Source organism: Zonotrichia albicollis, chromosome 1 (genome assembly GCF_047830755.1).
Source record: "Zonotrichia albicollis isolate bZonAlb1 chromosome 1, bZonAlb1.hap1, whole genome shotgun sequence".
In the NCBI taxonomy this organism is placed as follows: domain Eukaryota; kingdom Metazoa; phylum Chordata; class Aves; order Passeriformes; family Passerellidae; genus Zonotrichia; species Zonotrichia albicollis.
Window position 1 is genome coordinate 53,161,124 of NC_133819.1, and position 24,507 is coordinate 53,185,630.

Consider the following 24,507-nt stretch of genomic DNA (forward strand, 5'->3'; position numbering starts at 1 on the left):
CAGGACTTCAAAATGCCAATATTTTCCAGACTAGCATAGTCTTTGGCATCTCGTGTCTGCCTTCATGGAACTCTGTGGATGTTCACGTGTCTTACCTGTAACATGCCCCAACACCACTTTTAGAGGAATATAATTGCAAATTATTTCTGCTCTCTCACTCTATTTATCTTTTACAAAGCCAGCAGTGATCGCATGGTCTTTGAGGACTTTTCTCTATTTTTGGATTCATTTCTGTACTGCTGGTGGTTGGGGAAGGCAGGATGTTTGTCTTTTTTTGCTTCTGTTTTTGGTAAAAGTCAGCTTGAGTTCAAGGCCAGATGGAACATGTTCTTGGAAGAAAAACCAGTGAAGATTACTGAATACACAAGCACCATATCCTAATCAAGAACTTCCAGACTGAAAGTAGTTGAAGAGTGGGACATTACTAATGGGAAATTCCAAACATGCCTGTTTCTCTTTGTCTTCTTTAGGTATCCATTTAACCACCACAGCTGGAGAAAGCATGATGTGTTCAATGGCCTGTTGCTGTGATACGTAATGCCTTCCTGTCATGTCTTTTAATTCAAATTTTTTTTGACAGCACAAAATGGATTTGTGTTTACCTGGTTACTGCTCTCCCACAAGGAGAGCAATTCAGGTGCTTGGCTACACTGTAAATGTGTCCAGAGACATTATGCATAGGTGTGAAATCCCACCAGGCAACATCAGTCAATGGAAAATGTTTCTTTGGGCAGCAAATATTATCAGTATATACTTTTTTGGCAGCATGTATTATCAGTATACTCACTGAATCTTTCCCCAAAACATTGAATTGGAACTCTGCTCTAGGTTCCTGCTTGCAATGATACCAATGATACATATACCTATTTATTGACTTCTTCATTGTCAGTCTCTTCTTCCTCACTCTCTCTCTCTCTCTCTCTATATATATATATATATATATACACACACATAAAATTCCATATATATATATATGTATGTAGATATATATATACACACACATTCTGAAGAGATTTTTCCTTCTTGTTTTCAGCAGCTGGAGACAAACAATAGAATGGAGAGACCTTAAGGAACTTTTAATGCACTGCACGTTACCTGCAGCTACCTCTTCAATAAAAGTGAGATCTGCTTCTGGATTGTATCCTTATGTGGAGCTCCAGTTTCCAAATCCTTCTTTCAGAGACTCCCTGAACCTGGGATGGTCGCATTTTTTGCTGCTAACTCTTCCAAATTCACCATCTGGCACTTCTCAGTGCTGAAGAGTCAAGATAGTTGTCAGCAGCAATGCAAATCACTGTTGTTTTGTTAAACTAACCTATAGTACATCCCCTCCTTTATTTTTTTTCTTTTCTCTTGCTTCCAGAGGATATAAATAATAATGTTTAAAAATGAATAAACACACATGCAAAGACATATAATATCTCAGTCACATTCCAAACTCCTTGCTCAGGGTTTTCATTCATTTACAATGCCAATAAAACTCCAACTGAGGTGCATATGATTTTGATAGACTAAAAATTGAGTAAAATTTGCAGGAGAAATTTGGCAGAAATTTGCAACAGCAGCATTGGCAATCCAACTCAGAATGCTTATTAAAATGAAAGCTGAGATGCCATTTGTGGCTTGGGAAAAAAAAAAGTCTATTTTGAGGACTTGGCTTTTTTCCTCCCATCACTGTATCCTTTCTCGGTAGCAGCACAATCTCTACCACTTATGGATAAAGTTCTGAAAATCTTGTCACACCTGCCACCTTTCACAGCAACAATGAGAAATACACCTCTGGCAAATGAGTAAGTTCTGTACCATAGACAGACAGAGAGCATAATGAACATCTTTGTTTTCACTCATTTTGGTCAGTGAGAGGGCTGGTTCCTTCACTGGTTTGGTTAAACACCACTCATTCCAAATACTATATTTGCAAACTCCCTAGCAAAGAGCAAGGCTCTTCAGGAAAAGCTGTTGAGGACAGGCTCCTGGTGGAGCTTGTATTTAGCACCTGTGGGTTCCTGCTGCCTATGACACTGTGAATTAGCTTGATGAGGCACTGCAGAGTGCTGGAGCTGCCACCCTTTGTCCCCTGGGACTGTCACTGTGCAAAGTTTTGATCTCCTCCTACCTAACAGGCAAAATGAGATTATTTTCTCAGATACAAATCTTTGTTAATTATTAGCAGAGATATTTTTAAAAAGTTCAATAACAAAATGTAATCTTGGAGAAGTGAGCACTGCCACAGAAGCAGTTAAGGATCAGTCTGGAGATCTTTGAAATTTCTGTCAGTGGGATTTCCACGCTGATACAATCTAACACTTTTTGGGGACTGTATACTTCTGTTCTGCTAGGATATCAGAATTATCAATCTTTTGATTATAATATTCATGATAGTCAAGCAGACCAGAATGAGCATTAAAGTGTAATTCAATTTAACCATTTCCACTTTCATATTTCCATAGTTGCTGATACAATGTCCTGGTGCAGCATATCCTCTCTTTATGTCTCCATTCTGCCTTCACATACTGCTCTCTTCATAGTTTTCCCTTTTCCACTTTTTTCAGACCTGTGGATCTCATTCTGACCTAAGGTCTACCACTATAAATTCAAAGTATTGCCATTTTTTTTCATTACATGTTTGCACTGACACAAATCACAGCAGCCTCGGATCCTTGGCATTGCTTATACTCTTCTTTTCTGTTACGATCTCGCTGTGCCCTGTGCGTGACTGATCACTGCAGCTCCCTCCTTCCAGATCCTCAGGCTTCTCCACCCAAATCATCCTCCATGACATTCCTGCTAACGAAGGGTATGTGCTGCAGACTGCCTTCCTCCTGCTCCTCTGCCCCATCTCCTCCTTATCCCACAGAAGGGAAACCTCGAGAAGGAAGGAATACAGTAAAAACCATGGGAGACACAGGGAGGAGGAGAGAGCCTGAGGTTCAACAGCTCCAAGCTAATCTGTCAACAAAATCTCATTACAGTAATATAAGGTAAGTCTGTCATTGTACTACCAAGGCAAGCCCATCCTTGTCCCACATTGTTTTGCTACCAGAACTTTTTCCCCTGATCCCTCCTTGCTTATCCTGGATGGTCACAGCCCTTCCCTGTCCACTTGGGCAGAGGCAGAGAGCCAGAGGGGCCAGAATCCCCACACCTAACTCGTGGACTTTGTGGTTCTAGGCAGAGGAGAGGAGTGAAATGGGTCAAAGTGGCAGTTTTTGGAGCTGAGTATGGTGCACATTGCTGCTCTCAGCTTTTGTTCCTGAAGCTCCTAGTGCTGAGTAATAGCAAAACCTCAGGTTTGTGTCACTGCAGCTACAGATTTAGCAGCTGCTTTTGCAGCTTCAGACCACAAGATACAGTCTGACTGACAACCAGGAAAGAGAGGATCCAGCTACCTTTTAGCAGCATAATACCTTTGGCACCAAATGTATTTTCTATTTCACACTGTCACACATCATATTCAAAATTAGTGCCAGGCTGTGTGAAAAAAAAAGTTTTCTGTTTTGCCCCAGAAGATCCTGAATCCAACAGGAAAGCTTTCCCAGCCTGCAAGGAGCCCTGGTGATTGCTTTGTGAGGCCAAAGATAAAGTGTAAACCTGACGAGCTGAGGGGTTTCTCCCTTTGTCTTCAAATTGCATTGACTCTTTGATATCTGATAGTGGATTTTTTTCACTTAGCAAAACCTGTGGGTAGCAGAAGGCAAGCACTTTTAAATGTGGTATATTTTTCTCATTTGATTAAAAATTAAAAAAAAAAATCTTTCAAACACTACTGAACCTCAAAAAGGAGTTAGCTGAGCAATTTTTGAAATGGATTAACATGCTCACAAGCCAAATGACCTTTGTGGAGGAAGTCAAGAAATTGATGAAAAAGCAGTTGAGTTTTGTGTTCAGCATGGGCATCTACTTCAAAACGTCTAAAGAGAAGACACATGTCCTGATCCAGTCTTTGAATACAAGAATTTATTAAACTTCTATTTCTTGCGTTATGCATCCATGAAATACATGAATGTACTATTCAGTTGAAGGTTTATGAATTGGGTTTATAGAAGGGCTAATGTTTTTTTTAATCTTACGTTACCTAATGGTTAAAGCTATCTCAGAATGTTGCTGAATGTCTGAAGCCACAAGTAAAGTTGTTTTTATGTCTGGACCTTTTGGGAAGGTAGACTGTCTTGTTTTTTTAGATTAAACCAGATAGAAAAACCTGTTTTCATATATGAGATTTGGACAGACATTTTTCAGTTTTCCTTTGCTGCTGTTCTCTTAGGTTGCATATAGATTAAAAAAAAACCCAAACAAAAAACTCCAAAAAAACCAGCAACTCTGAATCCTGCAATACAAACAAAAGGGTCTAAATGATGCAGAGACACATATTATGATTTATTGTTCCCTGTAATTTATAATTATGGTATTGTCACTGTCTCAGCTATGAAGATATTGCATTAATTTATTTTAAGAAGATTGCTACATGAGCCGTATGTGTATCCACATAAATATTATTTGACTTTTAATGCAAGGGTATGGAAAAGCTAAGATGCTGCTGAGATAAGACCTCAGTGCTGTACCTGGAAGAAACTTCTGCAGACCAAACTTGGCCCAGTTTCCAGTTTTATTGAAACCAGATGCCTTTGCAGCATCTAGCTCCAAAATCTGTGATGCTTTGTCTAATCTATAACCCCTGGGAACTGCCAGCACCCAAGATACACCTTGGGAGGGTGTCCCAGGGGCTGCTACCACAGTGGTGCAGAAATGGTGGGCTCGGTACAAAGGTCTTGCTTTTTTGTGTTATTTGTGAAGAGCATTTACTCTATACGAGATTTCTTGGGAGGAGATAGTGACTGTAGTCTAGCTGGGTATTGGAGGGTGTGTCTGGACAGACGTTTGGAGACAAATTGGTGTGAAACCCTTTGGAGACCTTGCAAGACCCAGGGCTGAAGCTGCACAGGGCTTGGGAAGAATCCGTGTGGCACCAGAGCTTCCCTCCCTCCTCTGCAAAGGGTATCCCAGGACAGGGGAAGGCACTGGCCTGACTTGGCTTCTCCCAGCTGCCATATGGTTCCTCAATGACTGTGTCCAGCTGCCACAAATTAAGGCTGTCCCTCGGCCTCAGACTGCTGGAGGCTACCCTGGGATTGGGCAGGGAATCAAAGGAGCACATCCGACTGACAGCCCAACCGTTCTCTGCCCTGACAACTGCTGCAGTCTCTGTATTTAGCCTGGGACGGGTGGATTTGTATGCAACAGAGCTGTCCAGTCCAGCAGTACTTTCAAGGCTGAAAGAAATGTTGGTTAGATTTTTCCCCCCTCTTTATCTCTTTCAATTTTACATCCCCACCAGTCTCCAGAAACAGGTAACTTCGCTAACCACAGAAAGCTGTTCTTGAGGTGTGCTGATCTGCCAATGGAAACTTTAACATGGCAGTTTTCTCTCCCTGAGAGGGATTCCCCTTTCAGGGTTTGGTCCTTTTGTTTTTTGCTGGTTTGGGGTTTTTTCCTCTTGTGAGTAATGGCACAACTACTCATAGGTTTCACATGAGAGAAAGCTGCTGTGTAATGGCCTCATTTTGGAGGAACAAGGGATGAGATAATTGGCAGGTAAGTTATAGAGGCTGGCCTGTCTGTAAGATTGAGTGGATCCTACACCTACACTAATACAAATACACTGAGTCAAAGGGGTAAAATTTCTTGTCAGAGATGTCACAGAAAAACTAGCATTTAGGGAAAAAAATACTTGTTTAAAGGAAAATTGTGATGGAATATGGCCTGAAAGCAATCTGCAACACAAGATCAGCACATAGAGCTGCATCCTGCCTTCCTTTCAGTGGACATAGCCCCAGTTATTGGAAGGAAATATTGTTGAAACCGTGTATGAAAATTCCTGGATCCTTATCCCATTTTGCCTTCTGTATGGTAGTATACAGGACCAACAAATATCATTGTTTTCTTCAAACTTGGAATTGTTGCACAGTGTTCTAGCTCAAGAATCTAGGGCTTTGTATACTGTACTTCATCAAAAGGAATCATTTAAGAGGAAAGTAATATGGTGCATAGCTTGAGACACCAAGGCTACCAGAAGAGTTTAGATGTATTTATTTACATTAAGATAGTTTTTGCAAGACAGGAGAGAAAATAGTCCACAGAGCTTGTGAAAATGCTGAGTATTTCTGTTTGAACAAATTTGAACACATTATGATTTTCAGCATTCAGACTATATTCATGCATTTGTCTACATCTAAAACCCCTCATTCTTCCCCCTTCAGAAAAAAAAAAAAAAAAAAAAAAAGAAAGAAAAGAAAGAAACCCCAACATCTTTTACTTTTTCCCTATCCAATGCTACAACACTAAAGTGAATTTCTCCCCTATTGGTCAAAATTTCCATTTCTAAAAGTGCTTCTTTATCTTATTTTTTCTGCTTCCCTGGGCTGAGTTGCTCTGAGGGAGGAAAAAAAATCCTTTTTATGGGTTACATTACTTATGCAGCAGGCATGAAACTGCAAACACCTGGTAGAGTTTCCCTTGTGTGAGCTGCAGCCTACCTCAGAGTACTTTGCAAACATCTGAAACTCATTCTGTGGATCTCAAAGGCCCTCTCCATCACTGATTGAATATTTTTATGAGATTCATTATGGAGCAGCTGTGATTGATACCAGTGATCACACAATAGAGGCTATTAATGTTTGAGATGTGGTCACTGTCATCCAGAAGAATAATTATTAAATTAAAGTAAATACAACATGTATCCCGATTCCACACACATTACGCCTTCTTTTGGCATGGAACATCTGGATGAGGTGATGCTTGCTGTAGGCATGGGGATGGTTGGAGTATTGGCTCACAAGGATGTTAATTTTGGCTAGTGAACTGAGAAGTAAAATATCTGAAAGAACTGCAAAATTAATATCAGATTTAAAATTGCTAAATAATAACTGAATGGACAACAGAGTATTCGGCGACTGTGCTTCTGCCTTTCTGTGCATTTCATGAAATATTTTGTCTTTGTTACCAGGGAACCCCCAGAGTTCTCCCATGCCATGCAGTCTGTAGGATCTGTGTTATCACCTTATACTTGGACACTCCATGCCACTGTCCCTGTGGAAAATAATAATATTTTTTGGGTGAAACGTGAATGTCTCTTTCAAGAAACTCAGACACAGACATGGTATAGGAATTTTTTGTGTCTTTGTGTGTTTGTTTGCACACACATGCATATGTAGCACTGTAGGAATTCCTGTAGGAATTTTTTTGTGTCTTTGTGTGTTTGTTTGCACACACATGCATATGTAGCACTGTGTGTAGGGTGTGCAGGACAAGCATTTGTGTGTGTGTGTACCTCAGAACAAGGAGAACATCTAAGAAGATGATTTTCATACAAGGGGAACCAGCAAGCAATCTAATTCATAACTTAAAATAATCTCTGGTATCTGGGACACAGCCACTAGCAGCTGAATGGTGCTACACCACCAGATTAATATGAGGGAGACCTTTTGGGAGTAGCACCCTCTGAAGGAGTCCATAAAAATGTGTATTGAAAAGAAGAGAAAACAAGAGCTGATTTTTTTTCTTGCTGGATTTCACCTGTAGTAGTTCTTGATATTTCATCTTAGTAGGTACTCTAGTTTGCAATGGATTTGTCATATGCCATTTAAAGTAATTAATTGATCACAAACTGGCCGGATATTGGGGATCTAAAATCACCCCTGTAATTAACTTCATTGCTGCTGCTTGTAGCATATTTCATGGTATTGGCCATTTAAAAGAAACCTGTCCAGATTGTTTCATCTCAATGTAATTATGTCATTTTACACCTGGTGGATTCTATGAGTAGGACAGAGGACAGAAATTGTGGGGTTTTTTCATTGCTTTGATCCTTTGTTGATAGTGTCCTATAATCTTTTTTCTTGTCTAATCAAGTGGATAGCATTAAAAGAATAAGACACAACATCAGAAATTATTATATTTAATGCTTTTAAAAAGCATTAAAAGAATAAGACACAACATCAGAAATTATTATAACAAGCATTAATCTTTATTCAGTTTTTTATAGGCAGAGTTTGCTTTTGTTTCTTGTTTCCTACTTTTTTTTGTTCTTTAAAACCAATGGCAATAAGATCTGCAGTTATAAAAACATCTAATGTTTTATTTATACAAATATCTTGCTAAGAAATGACAAATGAAATAAAGGGTTTATTGTTTCCTAAAGTAGCCAAATTCTTCTTTCAATTATACCTGTATTGAATACAGTATAACTGTGTTGAATTTGGGGCTATTCACTGGTAGAGACAAAAATTTAGCTCATATTTTATAAGTGAATGAAGTATTTTACCAGGTTCTCCTTTCCTTCCTGTTTGAGTCAATTACACAATACATTCAGAGACTTGCTCCAGCTGGGGCTTTACACAGTAATCTGCACTACTCATATGCCAATCTCAAGTTTATATTAGAAAGAATCTTTAAACAGTTGTAAGTTCAACAAAACAGAAATTCAGGGTTCAATGTCAGAGAATTAATCTTTTTCCTGATGTAACAGAACCTGGTCATCATAGATTATCTCAGTTTATGCAGCTGAAAACTGCATTTCTTTAAAGTGCAATTATGCTTACATTTTACATTTGGCTAAATTATATATCTTCTCTGCAAGCTATACTACTAGAGGTGACTACAAATCAACATATGGGTTTTCTCTAATGCAGAGAAAGCCCAATTATGGCAAGGCTGAGTGGTTATTTGACATTTATATGAAGTACACCTATCCTAAGGTATGGAAAATTATCATTATTTTCAGATGGGAAATACCTGGCAGACTATTGAACACTGTCTGTGAGAACCTTTGTTGTACAATACAACACTCAAGCCTTACATTCCTTTCAACCATGAGTGTTGGAAGAAAAATTCAGGGAAAAAAACCTTGACATGCTACTTCTGTGTGTTTTTTAAAGACAACCACTATTTCCCTCCCTTGTGCATTCTACAGTGCTTTTAATTTGAAAAATCCTTTTGTATAGGTGATTGAATCCATCAGCATTTGAATTTCAGTGGTAAGACCCCAGTCACTTTAGCAAATGTACTTGTGCAAGGTTGTGATGTTAATATCCAAAATAGTCCTTCTTAGCTTTACTGTCTCCAGAACTTTTCCAATATCCTAGAATTATGTAGCCCCAAAAGGAGGATGGATAGAGTATCTTCTGTAGCACTTTTCTGCTGGTTCCTTGGAGGAGGTGAATGGCTGCTGACAGAAGCCCAGAGGAGCCTTGTCTCTTACCGCACGTGTGGGAGCAGTCCCGAGCACAGTTCCCAGCTTCCAGAGGAGGCATCCACCCACTGGAAATACTGATGTTAGTGCCTCCGATGTCTTGAGGTATGAGCTGAAGGACCTTGCTTTTCAAAGTGCTCAGCCTTGCAAAGCACAGTTGCTCTGTTCAGAAGTGCCAATGAAGGCCACAGGAGCTGGATGGCCAAACCCAGAGGTCCAGCTCCGGAGGTTTCTGGCTGTTTTGGGCATTTTCCTTTGATTCAAGTCCTGTTAATTCCACTGCGACTCTGTGTTGTAGTTGACTTGGGGAAAACTGGGAGTGTGTTGGAAATATGAGCTGTGTGGGTGGAAAAGGTTTGAAAGAGGACACAGTCTGAGAGTTAGCAAGCAGGGCTGTGCTCCCTGGGTGCTTAGAGCTACTGACATCCCGTGGTGCCTTTCCAACACTTCTGTGTCCTAGGACAACTCCACATCACCAGATAAGGGAAATGATATCGCGTCTGCGTTTTTCAGTCGTACCTCACCAGAAATCCATGCTGTGCTACCAAAACCTCCAGTTCTGAGTGTGCATGTTTTTCTAACCTAATTACATTTACGAGGTGATTTCTTAAACGACCTGAGATGAGATCATATCCACACCAAATGGACAAGGAGAAGCTTGCTTTTTATCACAGCAACCAGCTGCTTGAAAAGAGCTCTCTTTCAGTCATCCTTTCAAAAATCCACCTGATCTCATACATTTGTGTCCCTTCAACTTAGCTGTGTGCTCTTTTAACATGTTTCATTCATTTTTATCTTACAGTATATGATTCAAAGGGAAACACAGCATAGAGGGGCTGCAGATAACCCAGAAAGGCCTGATGGTGTGCACTGCACTGTGCCTCAGAGGGTCATGGTGAGTTTGAAGTGACATTCGCACTTCTCACAGCAGAGATGAAAATTCAGTTATAGTCAAACCTCTTCATTCCAATGGGCCTAAGATAAGGATGCCCAGAGTAAAGCATGCAAATCTGCGCTATCGAAAGCTTGAACTTAAGAAACAGTAACTCAGAGAAAGCAAAGAGGAGTTCATATCAGCACATATGAATATTTTTATCATATCGGTCTAGATTTTTGGTCTCGTTTTCTGTCTCTTTCTAATTCTAAGGCAGAGAGTTATTCTGCATCCATATGTGTATTTACTGTGTCTTACAGCACAGGAGTGGTCTTGGAACTGTAAGTAAACACCCCCCAACCATTAGAACATCCCCATACCACTTCTGAAAACCTGAAACCTCATAATAAAACCAGTCCTGGTGACCTCTCTCTGTCTCGTGTTTAGAGGGATGAATATTGGTGGTAATTTTTTCTTGGTAGTGATCAGTCAGCTTTCTTAAAAATCAGAAGAGGATGTGTCTATATAAATAGAGTTTTTCCTGTATTTTCTTGTGCACTGGTGTTCAGAGCACTGAATTATATCTTAGATATAATTCCTCTCAAGCTCTTCCTGCTTAGTCTGTATTCTAAAAGCCATGATGTAGCATAGAAGTAGACAGAAAATGTATCTGAATGGGTATATGCACAAATATGTGGTATTGTGTGCACTTCACTATGTTTAACACTGGAATTTAAGACATTATTTTGCCTGTGTGTTATTCCAGTCTTCTAATAGTGTCCCTCCTCTGTGATGCTTTACAATTCAGAGAAACATCCATTATTTATTTTTATTCCCCCAGGTGACATGAGGCCCCAGGCTTTATTTAATACGTATCATCAGGCCCTGCAGTGAGTACAGAATTGTTAATTTCCTTGTAGGCTCACTTGTGAGCTGTTATGAAAGCAAGAGTTGGGTGAACATTTTTAAAACGGTGAGACTGATATCTGAAATATGAGATGCAGTGGAACTGTTGTCTCAATTTTACAGATGAGGAAAGGAGAACTGGGATAAAAAATAAAAAGCCAATCAAATGTATCCAGTAATTTGGAACAGTGAGCTTCAGGAGGATTTGCCAACTTTATACAATTTGAATATTTAATGCCTAGCTCTGGTTTGATTTTTTCTTCTGTGGTGGATCAGACCTCCACCTACATCATCTGAGTGCAGACTTAGTCACACCCCATTTAAGTGCTCACCATGACTACTTAGGCTGCTGGCATTTCTGGCATCCTTGTCTAGACTTTGCAGAAAACTTACAGAGAGACAGGATCATGCAAGGAGGGATCATCAGGGCTCTGTAAGGTGTCCACTTTAGGAAGAGATGAAGGATATAATACAACTAGGTATTTTTCTCCATGGGCTATGAAAGGAATAAGGACCACTAGCTCAAGGCTGAGGCCCCAGGTCGGCTGAGGTGAACTCCTCTCAAGGGTTGAATGTTAGCAATGGCATTCAACAAATATTTCCATATAATTTTTTGATTATCACATTATATATAGGTAGTAGTGTTGTATGACAAACAAGGTACAGAATAATAAATATGTGTCCATTTATCACATGTTCATCAGATATGTATGCATATGCACATACAGATTTTTCAGCTATCTACATGTTTTTTATCTATGGACATTGAAACATGAAGGCATTTCTGAGAAATTGGAGGGCAACTAATGCAGAGCAGAGCTATACTGCTCTTAAATTGAAATTTAGATGTTCTTCAAAGGGATTTTATATGGAACAGGTAGAGTTTCATGTTAACCATTTGGGAAAACACTGCAAAGATCTTTATTACTGGATATAAACCTAGGAATGTCTGCACAGCAATAGGATGGGTACATTTATGTATTACTTTGTACAAGTATTTTTAGTGCCTTTGCACTCAATACTAGTGATGTTGCATTTTATATGTCAGATGTGAAATTTAATTGTACTCCTTCTTCTTTGATTTACTTTACAACAACAATTTCACTCAAAGGATTGCCTACATGGCTTTCAGACAACCAGTTGAGTAACTTACAGGAAGGTTATCTGGTTTCTTGATTGGCACACACTGCTCTCCATGTCCAGAGGTCCAAGAAGCCCTTACTTTTTTTTGTCCAGCAACACAAGCAGAGGAAGTGCTAATCAGTAGTATTTTGTTGTCATTTACTTTCTGCAGTAGGCTTGATTGTGTTCCTTGACCTTGTGAAATTTAAATCTCCTCATCTTGCAGGCAATAGAAACGGCTATTGCTGCACGATCCATGGCACTGTGGCTTGGTTTCTTCTTCCCACTCTCCTTTTTTTTTGTTAACCCATCATCTCGCTGAGTGAGCTAATTTGACTTACACCCAGCTAATCTGTGAGCTGGGAGTGGAAATGAAATGAAGGGCTGACGTGCTTCAAGAGCAATCTTGGGGGCTGAAACAGCAGATAGGTAAAATTTAAAGGGAAGTAAACATGCAGCTGTATTCTCAGCATCTACCTTCCACCATGCCAATCTAGGTGCTACCTTCAAGTCTGTGCTTCAGTTTCTGACTCCTTTTAATTTCCAAGTTATTTTCATCAGGCTTAGATACAAGATTTATTTCAGCTCTGCCTTTTGTTAAGCCTTTTAAAGAAAAATTAAGGAGCATAACTTACCAGCATGAAATACTGGAAGGAAGCATGACTTACTTACCAACATGAAATACCAGGAAGGTATTTTATACCATTTTTTCAGAGGGGTTATTGGTCTTGTGTCTACTGGTTTACTTGATTCAGAATAATTTGAAGGAATATGGTGAAGCCTCTTCAATCAATGCTGACATGTCAAAATGTAAAACCACAACTGTTTTTAGCGCTAGTATACTAGTGTATGGATTAATTTAGGGTTTTCTTCTAGACCAGCAGATACAGACAACAATTTTGAGATTGCCTGCAGATCAATATAAGTATTTGAGGTGTTTACTCAGACCTAAGAATTAGCTGTTTGTTTATAACTAGCAGAATTGTACATACACAATTCCCAAGCTCTTGGTTTTGTTTAAAATATCCTTATTCAGAAATCCAGAAACTCTTGCCAGCTGTAGCAATGACCACATTTCTCCCCTCACTTCCCCGAAGAATGAAGAAAACCAAAACAAATTGCTCATTACTTCGCTTTCTTACCATTCTGAGGTCACAATTTCCAAACTCCAGTGAGCATCGCACAGAAAAGCTGGTTTTGTGTTGATTTTCCCTTGGATACTTTTCCAAATCATTGCATGTTGTCTGTTATTGAATATTTTAAAAAGACTGAATATAAATTCCCAGACAATCTACTCTCACGGGTTTTATTTAATCTATTTTTAAATTATAGCACCTTTTGCTAATCTCTTATTGGGGGAAAGGGATGATCTTTTAAAAATGCCTTTTTTAAGCATTTAGCATTATAGCACTTATAACATTATAAGAAAGCATTATAGCACTTCTAAGGATTAAAGCATGCTCGGGTCAACATGGAGTGCTTTAAATACGAGATTGAGTCTTTCCACCTGAAGTGTTTAAAATTATTACCTCTTTGCAAAGGGCTTTTTTAATTCACATTGGCCAAACAGGGAAGACAAAGCCCACATTCTTAAATTATTTATCAATAAATGAGGATTTTTAAATTATTAATTAATTTATAGTAGTAACAGCTATCTGCTATGTTGACTGAGCAAAGCAAAAGCAAAGTGCTTCCCCTGGATCTGAACAGAACTACTGAATGTGCTTGGTGCTGCTCTGCCCCATGGCACCTACCCATTGCATCCAGTGGGACACCCACACGAGCAAAACCTACTGCACTGGGTGCTCCTACAACTGATCTAGTGCCAAATACAGTTAACAAGGGGAAAAAACCTCATGCAAATAGGGGAATATGTCAGAACTGAAATCTAGGGTAGGAGAACACAATCCTGATCCTGGGTGTCCAGAACTTTTTATAAAGTTTGTATACATTCCGTGTGTGACTGTCATATCTTTCCCAAAATCCATGGAGGAAAAAAACCCAAACAAAACAACAAAGGAAAATACTTTCAAGGATTCCGGTGTGTTTTGGAGCCGGATCTGTATTATCAGAGCAGCACTAACAGTTAAAACATCTATGTCCATGGGAAACAGAAAGTGCTCATTTAGAAATCATTTTCCTTTACAGAATTCTCAGGCTGTACCTTACACGCAAATTTCATTAATGTAGATGATAAAATAATACAATAAGATACCTTTTTTGTCCAGAATTCTCAGAGTAATAAAAAGAACAGTGGCCAAAAGTACTTTAAATATATTAACATTTTTTTTAACTCTGCAAGCCTTTGTTCTCAAGAAAGAAAACTGCTGTTTCACTTCCCTGAAGCCATTGGTAATATGATGCAAAAACATCAGAGAAAATCTAATCCAAGATAGGTGCAGTCCCCAAGGGAACATGCTCTTCTTTGTTTTATATTTCCATTGGAAATCTTGGAGATTTTGCATGCAAACATCTTATTTCATGGGGCTGCTTCTCAAATTGAGAGATTAAATCTAGCACGGTATAAAAGCCTTTTCAATAAAGTGGGTTGCACAGTCTTCTGTTTACAGAAAATTGATGCATCATCTGATATGTCTGAAATTGCTAACTTCTGTTTCAGTAAAGCTGAAGGAATTTCAACCAGCCCATTATCTAATCAAGAAAAATATTCCCTTAGCATCTTGTTTTAAGGTAGCTGGCTGGCAAGCAGTGTTTGGAATACCGTATATCACAATTCATTACAGTTCCAAAATGGACTGATTTTCATGAGAAAGTCATATTTTCAGAACTATTCATCATACACAAAGTGTTCATAAATGCCTCAAATGCTACAAAACAGCTATTAAACCCTAACTTCATTTTGCTTTTTTTCCCACCTTCATTTCATACATAATCAACATTTAAATATATAAGTGGTCATTCATGTTGGATGCACGTTGAGCAGTAGCGACACTCAGTGTGAGCCACAGCTGATTTCTCAGTCCTCAGAGCTTTATGGGTCCCCGGTGCCCATTATTAACTTACCTTCCACCAAGGCAGAAACCAGCTGAGTTTGCTCAGTCCTCAGCACACTGATGTGACTGAATACATCCCTTGCATTCAAGCAAAATTGCAATCCAAATTTTTTCAAGTAGCAGGAGGGAAATGTGCCTGTTAGTGAAATCCTGTGAGTGTGGACCCAGCAGTGCAGGGTCAGAACTTCTCCCCTGCCCCTTGGTGATGCTCCATCCAACATGCAGACTTCAGGTCCTGCCAGACAGTTGTGCCCAGCAGCAGAAGCAGGAGTTCCAACAGCTTTGCTTGGTAAACTTTCAGGGTGTGAGCAACTGGAGAGGGCAGTGCTGTGTAATGAGTGAGTATGCTTCACCAGGTCTGCACACCTTTGTCACTGCTATTTTCAGGCAAGTGACACTTTAAAACAAGTGCTACAGAAACTTTTCAACCCAGAATGCAGAAATGAAAGCATGGCTGAGAAGTGGGGCAGGTAATATGTACAGAACCAAAGTCATAGCCCAATGTATTTACAGCTGTCAGGGCTGCAAGCACTCTCTGCTGCATTTCATCTCCTACCAAGTAAGAAAGAGATTAAAGCTTTAATTAACAATGCCAACCTTTTCTGCAGGACTTTCCATTAATAGATCTCAAAGGCCTTCACTAATGAGTTAAGTAAAAAAAGTGAGCATCTCCTGGGTTCCCAACCAAGCCTCCCAGCACTGCTGCTTCCTTCCTCACCATTCCTCCCTGTTTGGTTTCATGGAGAAGATCAAGTCTCATATGCTTGCAGGGTAGGACCGTTGACACTCCTCCATGCCTGGAAGGGGCTTCAATGTCCACTGAGGCAAGAAATACAGAGGATATTTTTCTGGATTTAGCTTTAAGAAATAAAAAACTGATCCCTGTTCCCAGGAGGTGCAGTAAGAAATGTATCTGAAGCACAATCTGCTGCCACATACCTTTTACTAGTATTTTCATCTCAAGGTTACTACTATTAAAAAAAAAGTACTTCCCTTGGCAGAGAAGCCAATTAACACATGGATTTCGAATTTAGATTTTAGATATTTGTTTTAATGAGCAAACCAAACTTAATCTTGAATTCCTGTAATTTTGAACAATTGCTATTTTGCAACTTATAGCAGTACTTCAAGGTACCAAACTAACACTCAGGCCTTAATGTACTAGTCATAGTGCAAAAACAAAAAAAAGGATAGGAGCCCTTCCCTGACAAGTTCCTGAGCTAAATACATAGGTTGAGGTAAAGAGAACATGAGATTATACATCATGGCAAGACAGGGCCAGTCACCTAGCTGTCTGTCTGTCTGCCTGCCAACTTACTCTGCTTCTTCTCTTGGGAGGACATTTACTTTCAACCAACAAGCTGCTACCTCTGCTAACAGTACCATCTGAAAACTATTTAATAAAACAGAAATAAATTGGTCAAGTATCTGTAATAAAAGCAATTAGAGCTAACAAGAGTGATGAGAGCAGGCTGTTCCAGAGGCAGCAGGGTCAAGACAGGAGTGCCCCATTATCCTGCCCTTTCTGCACGAGTCCCTCAGAGGAGCAGATGTGAGAATGGCAGCAAGACTTCCCACAGTGGAATCCCCCAACCCTAGTCCAGAACAAAGCGGGTTTTTTGTCAGCCCCATGCTTTTTCTGTCCAGCCACGGTGCACAGACAACCTGACTATACCAGAGACCTGGGGAGGCACTGAAGTTCCAGGATATCTCATCTTCCTTCCATACCTGGAAATATATCCTAGGCCCTTCCTGGTCCTTTTCTCTCTGTCCCCTCACCTTTCTCAAACAAAAAGTCTTTTCATGTCTGCTGAAGACAGTAGAGAAAAATATGAAGATGCAGGTAGTGTGAAGAGTTTCAGGCATCAATTCAGGTAAACATCCAAACAGGGAAACCAGCCTCAAACCTTGATTCCACCTGAACAGCACTCAGAAAGTCAACCCTGGCAACTGCTCCTCTGAGTCTGATGGTAAAGAACTCCAGGCTGTCATCTCCTCCTGCCAGCACCAGTGGAAGCCCCTTTTCCATCCCTCTGAAGACTACTGATGTTTCATTCACTGAAGAAGGGCAAAAAAGAGACAAAGATTTTTTTCAGAGTAACATAAAACTTTTGACAAATTTAATGTATGAAAGGATTTTTTTGTGTAAATAAATGTATAAAGAGTGGGGGGACAAGGGATTATGAGCTGACTACTACCCGGGATCCTGTCAGCTCCAGAGGGAGAGTCATCCACTGGAACCAGTGCCATGGGCTACGCAGCAAGGCCAAATCTCACACTAGGTTATGCAGTCACTCAGGCTCTGTTTAATCAATTGGAAATCTTTCCTGAGGCAGAATTGAGGTAGAGGCTTAACCCATTGTCATTGGACAGCAAAATCTCATAGAGTGAGAAGAGAAAATCCCAGATGTGTCTCTCATGGGCAGCTCCCTGTTTTGGTGGCTGCTGACTTACTGCATTTTTTCCCCTTTGTTCCTGAAAATGTCAGTGATGTAAGGAAGGCTTATGACCACCTCCCCCTCACACACTGTAGGGTTTGATCCTTGAAGGAGATGGAAGTGATCCATGAAGAAATGCCTCACAGGCCATTGCTGCTGTGAGGGGGAGGCTCCCTCTTTGACTGGGAGGTAATGCTAGGAGAGCTCACAGGCTGGAAATGGAGGATAAGATAGGAATGGGAGCCTGCAGCTGGGGAGCAGAGGCTAGAGATTACTTTTTTATTATTTTATTTTAAACATATGTATTAATCATGGCTCAAAGCAGGGATGGCAATGGGAAACTGCAGCTGGAATGGGTAAGGCAGGAGGAGGAGGTGATTTTTATTTCAGACATAAATTATGTATTAATTGTGGCTTGAAGGAGGGGTCAGTGTGGGAATCTGTAGTGCAGAGAGGACAAAAAGGAAAGATGATTTCAATTGCAAGTATATTTATTGAAGTGTAACTCAAAACAGGGACTGGATGGGAATCTGCAGCTGGAACTGATAGGGTAAAGGAAAATATTGCTTTGGTGGAGCGGTATTATTTTAAACACATGAATAAGTCCTTAGCTGAAAGCAAGCACAAGGGTGGGAATCTGCAGTTTGAGGATGTCAAGTAACACTTGTGGGAGAGAAGATCTTTATGTCTTTTCAGGTGCATTCAGAGCTTGTGAAGGTAGCTGAGCTGACTTTGCTGGCGCTGAAACACCATCTGTTCTCAGAAATGGGTAATTCAGGATTCCCTAGCAGCCCTCCACTTTCCTGCTGGCTCTCGAGAGTCAGCTCTGCCTGACAAACGCAGATGTGCCTACGTGACCGTCCCGTGGAGCTCACAACTGGAGAGCAGGGCAGCTGGCTCTGAGTGCAGCCTGCAGCTCCACTCAGTGTGACAGCCCTGCTCAGGAATGGCTGCAGCCACCATTGCACCCCAGTGCAGCCCAGAGTTCCTGCAGGGCAGCAGCGGTGTGGGTCACTGTGGCCTGTTTGCCCTCTGCCTGGCCCACCACCCATTGCCTTGGTAAGCCACCATCCCTCACACTGATGATGAGTGATCTCCAGGCTGTGGGCTTTTCCTGCAAGGAATGTCAGATGGAGCCAGTTGGGAGTGGGGCCATGTGCTGCCTATGCTCACTCTTGTCTGGGCAACAGGAACAGTCATTCCCCTGGAATTAGCCTAAAGGATCTGGTTGGCATGTTCTGGAAACACATTTTGTTGAAGGCATCTCTTGGAATTTAAATGGTGTGCAATACTGGTTAGAAAGAGCACACTGAGCCCACGGAAATGTCACCAAAGTGCTAGTGCCAATTAATATTCACGTAATGTTATTCATGTAAAATTGGCTAGTGCCAATTAATATTCATCCCACAGACAACAGGCCTTTCCTGTCTGAAGCTCTGGTCTGAAGCCTTGTGTCTGGCCAGTATGTTCTGTGTTGCAGCCCTGAGCAGGAACATTACATCTTCCACAGGGTGATGTCTGAAAGAGCCACTAAACACCGTGGATTTTTTTCAGTGCATCATTGCAAACCCACCTGTCCTGAGTAACTTTTCACTAACAAACTGTGAAGACTTTTAGAGTATTCATGGAGCTTCAGAACATAATTTTAATTTTTTAAAGACAGTTAGCTTTAGTGTTTGCTTCTTTGTTCCAAAAAAGTAAAAAAAAAAAAAATTAGAGAAATACTTGATACCAGGATTTGCTTTACATACTTTTCATGAAGCATACCAGTGTCTGTTTCCCTTCTGGCTCTACAGAACATGCCACTATATCTGTGCTGCTGCTTTCTTTTGAAATTCCCACAAGTGCAAACCCTCTTTACTCATACTGTGCATATTTGTGTACATCATCCATATTATATAATTGAGCTTTTGCTCTGTAAAAGTGTATTTTTCCCAGTGTCTAACACACTCAGGAGAAGTTATTCCTGAAGGAGATTCAAAGTGCCTGAACCATCACGATACAAAACTTCCCAGTAGGCTCCAGAGCTTTTTAGTTGCCTTGTGGGACTCATGCATGGCATGATGCTAAGTGGTGAAGGAGGCAGGAGTTCTTGCCACTTAGAGGAAGACCAGTGCTGTGCTCATCAGCTGTACCTGACTTTGCTTTACACATTACAGACCGTCACTGAATGGTGAGTTGCAAATGAGAAACTGGTCAGAAAGTCTGAGGAATTGGTCAGAAGGTTTAGGATTAGGTTATGCTGTTGAGCACTTGCTATACTTGAGGAATGCAAGTCTTGAGGTAAACATTGAATTTACCTTAATTCATGCCAGCTGTGGGCACACCAAAGAGGGGCCTTAAAAGGTCTCTTTTCCTCTGAAACTGCAAATCTTTGCTGCTTTTCTTGGTCTAAGCAGAGTTGACATCCATCTTGTTCCCTATCCTCTGGATCTCTGATCTGCTCACATTTCAGTGTTTGGGGCTGCTCTTTGCCTGTGATATGCAGCAAGATTATGACAGGAAGAAATAACCACAGTTTTCAGGCAACGTACTGTGCCAGACTCACAGTCCAGACCTTGGTCCAGTATCAGTCACCTTCAAAAGCTCATCCTGATTTTCTCCACCTCAGTGAGCAGGGGGAGACACCCTCATAAATTCAGTATGTCACAGAGGCCTCACTGTATCCAAGTTCTTATTTCAATGCTCAAAACCTTCCCAAAATTGCTGTGAATTCATAATAGCTTAAACCAAACTTTCTGGAACTATTCTATGTCTTGTGAATCAATAGGGATTTCTAAAAATGATCATCAAACTGGCTTTCTTTTATCCTGTTCTTTCCTCATTCTCCTTAAAAAAAAAAAAAAAGAAAGAAAAAGAAGAGGTTTGGATTTTTTCTTATTATTGGTTTCAAATGAAAGCTTGATTTTTTCCCCTCATTGCAAAATTAAACAAACAGGGGGGGAAAACCCATTTTCTTTTTAGTTTAATTGAGTGTGTGTGAAGACACTTAAGTATTTATTGAATTTCGGATCTTAGTAAGATCTATTTTCTATTGCAGAATCTCTGATTTTACTGGTTTTACTTTTTCTACCATCAGCCAAATTTCCTACTTTTATGATGCTAACTTTTTTTTTGTTTCATGGACCAATAGTAATCAGACTTGTGGCACAAAATAATTAAAAATTTCCACCTCTTCCAAAATGACATGACTTTTCTCCAATATTCACACATGGAAGACAGCAGGCAAAAAATGTAAGAGAAAATAAATTAGAAAGCATTCAAACTATAGTCTAATTTTTGCATGCCTGCGAACATAAACAACAGCAGTTGATTGTGAATGTATCTAAAAGGTTGAGGGGTCCATGGATTATTCTAAAAAGCTTAAGAGCTTTTTTTGTTTAAAAATGGTCCTTAAAACTTTCATATATAAAAGTTTAATAAAAAAGCAAAGTCAAGCACTCCTGACTGTGAGGTATTCATGGTTCAGTATTTGAATATTATTTGGAGATGTCCCAGGGGTGGCTCCTTTTTCATTCATGACAGTTGTGTAGCTCTGAGCAAGGATGCTTCTGCTGCAAAAATTTTAAAACTGGTGATATTTAAGAGAGAAATTAAAAGGGGATGTATTCTCAGTTGTGAGTCCATGGTGTTGGAGTTTTAGAAGACAGTTCAAACAGCTGGAGTAAGCTCAAATCAGCACATGTCTGTATGGGAAAGATAAGTAAACTATCTGTTGTTGGAACAGACACCAATCCTGGTGGAGGGGGGTGAAAATAATGTTATTATCCTCTGAAAGTTTTTAATATTTTGAAAAAAAGTCTCCAGTAAAATGGAGATTAATATTAAATATTGTATTTCGTCACCCAAAATTTTCAAAATTAAAAGTAAAATTTTACACTGAAAAGGGCAGTTTTTTTCAGTTTTTTTCAACGCCATTAAAATAGTGTTTTGATATCTTCAAAATGCTTTCCCAAATTTTGTCAAAATGAGAAATGTTCAGAACTGATCTTTTTTCCATGAAACATTGATTTTTGGTTAATGAACATGCATTTGCTGAAAAAAACCTTTCCTGAATTCCTACTAGCCAGTGTTTTTTAAATTCTCATTTTGAGGATGCTTAGGATGCTAATGTAAAGAGACAGCTCATCCACATTTAAGTTTTCTTTCTTGGCACTCTCATCGGCTTTCTCAGTAAAAGCAAAGGTTTACAATGAAGACTGTATCTTTCTCTTGAATTTTATGTGTACCTACTGTTCTTTACCCATTTTCCAACAGAACTCCAAATTAAGACTTTTTCTGTTTTGTAAGACAGCAGTCATTGAACAGATAAACAACTTTACCTGTGCAAACCCCTACATTTCAAGACACAATGAACCTTTAACTCCCAAAAGCTAAATCAGGACATGACATAGCTCATATGGGCACAACTTTTGCCTTCTCTGATCTTGCCTTGGTTCTCTCTGTCATCCTTTTTCAGTTCAGTCAAGTTGTGTGTTGGATCTCACTGCTTCCTGGGTTCCCAGGCTTTGAAGCCTTACTGTCCTCCAGTTCCTGGCTCTGCAGTTCTCATCCTCAAGCCTTTGCTGATCATACTCTCTGTACGAAACTTCCCTGGGGCTTCAGACTGCCTATTGATACTTTCTCTTTCAGATCCTCGTCTCAGCTTCTGCTGTGTTTCTCTCAAGCTTGAATTCATTCATGGCTAAATTGCTCCAACTCAAAGATTTTAGAGTTGTGAGGCACTAGAATCTTCTTACATTGGACTAGTCATGTAAAACACAATATTCAAAGTGTAAGGAAAGAAAATGATGGAAAAAATTACATTCCCTCCCACCTCCCCTCCTACAGAAGCATGATAGTTTTGCAGTGTCATCTAGCTAAGGAATACATATGAGAACTACACCTCAATAGTGAGACTCGGATCAGCAAATGACATTAGACATGGGAATTCACAGGGAAGATGAAACATACACTTCCAAAGTGTTAGCAATGCGAACACCTCTTTCATGGTGATGCTAAGAGGCAAATAACCCCGGAGAGAGTGTGCTGTAAGCATAATGCAAGGCTCATGTAGGACTAATGCACTAAAAAATTAGCTTCCTATCCCCAGAACTGCACAAGGCAAGCACTGTGCTTATCGCCTCTGCAACTCATAGAAGTTTGTGGGATTGCCAGCACAAACAGCTACACAGGAAAAGCTAGGTGTACACAAGGAACTCTTGGTGTACATCCAAACAAAAGAAAGAATCCAGGGCGAAGAAGCATGAATGTTAATAATCTTGCCAGGGATCCTTTCTTCAAGGCTAATAGTTCAGTAACCTCCTTTGATGTATGACTTGAATATATCACAGCATCTGCATGCCTCCAGCACCTCCCTTAATGCACAACTACAGCCAGAATTAATTAGTAAGCAGGAGAGGGAAGGAGCAAATGACCCCGTGTGATGCCGATCAGTTTGTTCTTACTGCTAGTGCAGCACTACCAATAATTTAAGCAGAATTTTAATAAAGCACACACAGTCACTGGTTCCCAGTAGCCAAGAATCTGTGGTAGACTTCACACCCTATAGCCTTTAATTATTCATCTCTGTGAACAACAAAAACCAGAGATGCCTAGGGTACTGGACAAATCCCTTGACCTGCTCAGACAAGAGATGAATGTCCATTTGCTTAATTCTTCTATTTACCTGCCCATTTTATTACTCCAAATCTAATTAATTTTATTTGCACTGAGGGATAACACTATCTTGCAAATGAGCACATCAGCAAAACAGGAAGTTCAGCTGGGCTTAATCTAAAAGGTTTCAAGGGAGAAGTTGGATTCCACTTGCACTCCTAGAATTAGTGAAAGCCAAAGTGTAACAACCTTTGACTGTGCTTGGCTGTAAGGTCTCTGACCATAACTAGGATCTGAAAGCAATTCAAATTCTCAGCTCCTGTTGTGTTTTTTGCCTTTGAATGGGACATAACAGGGAATTTGGTTGACTGTGTGGGAGAGAGAAAAAAATCTCTGCAACTTTATGACTTTCCTATTCTGAGGAACACAGAAAGTTACCTAACATAGAGAAAACATAGTTGGAAGGGAAAATCAACTGTATATACAGTCTTGCCATTAAAATTCTTTGCAGCAACCTCTGATGTCTTTTATGAGGACATCAAGTATTTTCTCCAATACAGTTCCTTTTATATTAAAAACTTTTTTGTTTCTTCCTCCTTGCAACCCCATGCTCCTTATTAAGAAAAAGCATGAAACTTCTCTTTCTTCACTCCCTTTCGTAAGGCTTGTGATGATCTTAGCCAGAGATAGCTTGCTGGTCATAGAAAGACCATTGGTGGTTCTTCCCTTTTTTACTCCTTTTCTGCATGTGTTCCCCTTGATTTTAACCTTAATTAAAGCCAATGAATGATTGAATTCTAGGGTGCATGTAGCTATTGTACCCCGCTCCTATTTGTCACAGTAGATTGCTGTCTACTGTTTGCCTCTATTTCTTTGAAGAGAAAGATTCACTGTTCTGACATTACAAGAAATGGAAAGAAACCCCAGTCCAACTGCAGCCCTTGAACAGTATTCCAAATAACAACAACAACAATTACTCCTAACAATTACATAAAGTAAATTATATATCACTTTCATGCCTAGGAAAAAATCTTCTATTCTGCCTTATAGGATCAGCAAGATTGCTGTGCACCACATTTATATTTATAGAAGTGAAATCACCACCATGTAAAGATGAGAGAGAGAACAATTAAACAGTCTTAAACTCAGTTTTCCAAGTCTAAAGCAGACTAGGGAAAAAACATTTGGGGTCAAAACTATCATTGAAGCAATAAAACTAATTCCCTAGGCTAAGCTCGGTGACTTATTTCAGTGGGGTTATATCAGGGTGAATTTGGCCCATTATTTTTTAATTGCTTCCAAATGTAT